We start from the raw sequence: 4,473 nt of genomic DNA, 5'->3' as shown, positions 1-4,473 counted from the left end.
TTTTTTGGGGGGAGAGGGAGGGGGTACCAGGGATTGAACTCAGGGGCACTCACCCACTGAGCCACATCCCCATCCCCTATTTTGTATTTTATTTAGAGACAGGTCTCACTGAGTTGCTTAGTGCTTCCCCTTTGTTGCTGAGGTTGGCTTTGAAATGGTGAATCTCCTGCCTCAGCTTCAAGAGGTGCTGGGATCACAGGCAGCACCCTGCCTCCTCTGTATTTTTTTTTTTTTTAATATTCATTTTTTAGTTGGACACAATATCTTTATTTTTATGTGGTGCTGAGGATTGAACCCAGGGCCTCACGCCTCGCATGTGCTAGGCGAGCGCTCTTTCGCTGAGTCACAATCCCAGTCCCCTCCTCTGTTCTTGTATGGCATGGATCATCTATGTCCAAAGTCTCTTGGAAGTCTCTAAAAAACTGTTAAAACTATTAAATGAGGCTGGGAATGAGGCTCCATGGTAGAGCACATGCCTGGCATGCATGAGGCCCTGGGAATTGCCACTCTAAAAAAACCAAAAAAATAATAAATGAGTTCAGTGAGGGTGCAAGATTCAAAATCAATATATAAAAGTCAAATCTATTTTATATACTCATATTCAACAGCTGAAGACCAGTTCTATTCAAAGTAGTAGCAAAATAATTTGTGCTATTCAAAAGCTTCTTAAGATCTAGCTGATCTAACATTTCAAATGAAGTATTTTTTATTTTTTTTAAATTTATTTATTTATTTTTTTAATTTTTAATATTTATTTATTTATTTATTTTTAGTTGTCCGTGGACACAATATCTTTGTTTATATGTGGTGCTGAGGATCGAACCCGGGCCGCACACATGCCAGGCGAGCGTGCTACCACTTGAGCCACATTCCCAGCCCCTTTAATTTATTTTTTAGTTTTAGGTGGACACAATATCTTTTTTTTTTTTTTTCTGATTTTTTTATTTGTGTATCTATCACAGGTTGAACAGCATCAAAACAAAGCTTATCAGAAATGATAAACAGTCACCTATTAGATAACAGATTTTGTCATATTAGGGCATCATTGGCATAACTAATTTTTTTTTTTTTTTTTTTTTGTATGGAGGATTGAACCCAGGGCACTTAACCACTGAGTCACATTCCCAGCCCTTTTTTATTTTGAGACAGGGCCTTGCTAAATTGTGGCTGGCTTTGAACTCATGATTCTCCTGCCTCAGCCTGGTGAGCTGCTGGGATTATAGGCATGTGCCACTGTGCCTGGTTGCATAACTGTTATTTTAATGTTAACTAAGCCAGGCTTTTTAAGGAACTATCTATACAAAATGATACAGGCCATAAAACAAAACATTCAAGGAAAATAAACAGTGGCTTCTTAAAATTACGTGATGAGAAAAAATTTTTGAGAAATAAACATTTCCCTTTTAAAATAACATGGACTACAATTAATATTTTATACTTTCTTCTGGACTTCTTATGAATACTGTTCATAAAATAAAAACCGTACTTTTATAAACACTAAAATTTATCATATAATACAGTGGCAACTAATAGTTTTTTTCTTAGTCGTTCAGTATAAATAATTAATCAAGAATTTTCTTCATATTCTTCAAAGCCAGTCAATGCACTTGATTTTAAATTTACCATTTCTTTTTTTTTTATTAAATTTTTGTTCTAATTTGTTATACATGATGGCAGAATGCAATCCATTTCATATTACACATATAGAGCACAATTTTTCAAGTCACTGATTGTACACAAAGTATTTTCACACCATTCATATCTTCATATATGTACTTAGGGTAATAATGTCTAACTCATTTCACTGATTTAGCATTTATTTTAAGAATTAAACATATACAACACACTTTTAGAGATTATAGGAATATAAAAAATATTTTAAATTCTTGCACTTTTTACCTATAGAGTGTTCTAAGACATTAAAAGATGTTTTTCTTTTTAATCAATGTAAGAATAATTGCAGAAAAAAGATGAGTGATTTTTGTTATGCAGGCAAATGAATAACCAGGAAGAAGGCAGTCCTATGAACTAAAATACCATTCCGGTACTTTCAAACAATTCCTTTTTGTTTTATGAAGTATAACCAATCCCCCTATTGCCACAGTGAAGTTCTTTTGGGTGGTTGAGATCTCTCCTTCACTCTTCTTCTGGTACACCTAAGGAAATGAGCTGCAGAGTTCTATATCTTAGGGGAACGGGACTTGGGAATGGAGAGGCATACATCTCCTCTGAAGACAGTTATGTCTGTGCAGCTTTCTTCTCAGGGCCAAATTAGCTGGTCTCTGTCCGTTGATTAGGAGAAGACTCATCACAAAAATTAAAAACACACAAAAAAAATGTTGAAATCTCATTTTCCTGCCACAGGCAAGTGGAGTAATAGCTCTTAAAGTAAACCAAACAATCTGTAAATAGTCTGTGCAATATCTGTGCGGCTCTCCTCACATTCTAATGACAAACCTCAGAGGACTGCCAGCTGCATTTTCCAGAAAGGTTAATGATCACATCAGACAAGGTTACTGGTGCGCTGTGCTGTGGTCAACAATATCTTTATTTTACATTTATGTGGTGCTAAGGATCGAACCCAGTGCTGTGTGCCTGCTAGGCGAGTACTCTATCAATAAGGTATAACCCCAGCCCCATATTTTTGATTTTCACTACTAGGTATTGAACCCAGGAGTATCGCATCTCCATGGAGCTTCATCCCTGCCTCCCTGCCCCCTTTCTTTTAAGACAGGACCTCACTAAATTGCCTAGGTGGGCCTGGTACTTGAGACCCTCCTGCCTCAGCCTCCAGAATCACTGAGATTTCAGACATGTGCCGCCACCATGCCTGTCTTGCTGATATCTACTAATGATATCTCATTTTATCTGTGGTTTCTGTTTGTGTTTGCAATTATGACCATGGTTTGTCCCATATATTCGCTTTGAAATGATTCAGCATTCCCATCAGAGGCCTGCTGAGAATAAATGCCGGATCTTCTCCATTAAAAATCAGGGATCAAGCAGAGGCTGAGAAGCCCTGGTCTCCCCTTGTCCCTAATCCAGGTCCACTCTCTAGAGATGTGATTTCCAGTATAGCCTCAGGTCCTGCAAGGCTGCCGCTCCAAAGAAACTGACCCCAGAATTTAGTGCTGGTGTCGTGTTGGGCAAAATGGGGTGAATTAGGACTCATGTGGGACCTTCCATGAAAAATAGCCTGGGCACTTGCGCTGCAGACACAGCTCAGTGGCAGAGCGCTTGCCTAGCATGTGTGAACCTCAGGGTGTGCTCCCCAGAATTGCAGGACAAACGTATCACATGAAAGACCCCAACCACTCGAAATACGAAAGTAAGGGAGCACACCAGGTCATCCAGAGATGGGTTTATTCAGTGCAGGCTACAGTAGAGGTGGAAGCGTCAGCAGCAGCAGCAGCAGCAGCATGGTTTAGGGACTTACATAGCCCCTGAGGGAAATGTGCATGGTTACAATTGGCTGGGTGATGGTAAGTGCCTGTTGTTAGTTTCCTATTGGGCTCCTGGGCAGGTGACTGGTCTTTTGGGGGATTCTTTTGGTGGAATTTTCCTCCTAATCAGGAAGAAGAAGCCGGAAGCCTAGAGCCCTAGGGGCGACTGCCATTGTGGGGTGGTGGCCTGGCCCTGTCCTCACTCTGTGCCCAACATTCCTCCCTTTTTGATTTACTAAAATGTAAGGGACACCGAGTCCTCTGGCTAATTCCTGCTGAGTCAGGGGCATTGTGGGGTAGGAGGAGGAGTGTTGGGGGAGGAGGGCTGGATAGGGAAGTTAATAAGTCAGTGAGTAATATCAGCCAAATCAGTAGATGCCTGCCAAAGCCCGTGATTTCGGGATGTGGGGGAAGTCTATGAAGGTGCCTTGTAACCATAGTTCTTCAAGGGCCTGCTCCCAGTTGGACACGATGAGGAGGTCAGGGAACAGCCATGCATCTTCCTGAATCGCCTCCACCAAGGACCAGAAGCATCCCTGGCTGGGGGTCCCAAAGTCATTCCTCTCCTCCATAGATCACACAGGCCACAATTACAGGGGCTACAAAGAGAAGGGTATAGATAATTTGTAAGATTTGTGGAGGATAGACTGAGAATCATGAGAGACATCTACAATCCCGTTACAAGCAGTAAGATCAAGAGGCCTTAGCCGCTGATGAATCCCTGGTGGTACAGCAGAGGCCTCGGACTGGTGGTGTAGTTTGAAGTGAAGAGCCCTCGGGGCAGCGAGAAGTTGGTGGGGTACATGAGAAGTTATAACGTTGAGAGGTCCCCTCGGGATGGGTCAGCCTCTCTTGGAGTGGTTGATAATGCCTAAGAAGGAGCTGGTTGAAAATTTGGTTAGAGTGGGCTGGGGATGTGGCTCAAGTGGTAGCACACTCGCCTGGCATGCGTGCGGCCTGGGTTCAATCCTCAGCACCACATACAAACAAAGATGTTGTGTCCGACAAAGACTAAAAAATAAATATTAAA

At 41.6% G+C, this 4,473-nt stretch overlaps 1 pseudogene; it reads right to left on the bottom strand.

Annotated features, from left to right (window-relative positions):
• Window positions 1–2,186: 2,186 nt before the first annotated feature.
• Window positions 2,187–2,351, bottom strand: LOC143384853 (apelin receptor early endogenous ligand pseudogene; annotated as a pseudogene).
• Window positions 2,352–4,473: the final 2,122 nt, after the last annotated feature.

Source organism: Callospermophilus lateralis, chromosome 19, assembly GCF_048772815.1.
Source record: "Callospermophilus lateralis isolate mCalLat2 chromosome 19, mCalLat2.hap1, whole genome shotgun sequence".
NCBI lineage: Eukaryota > Metazoa > Chordata > Mammalia > Rodentia > Sciuridae > Callospermophilus > Callospermophilus lateralis.
This window is presented reverse-complemented; position numbering and strand designations above follow the sequence as displayed.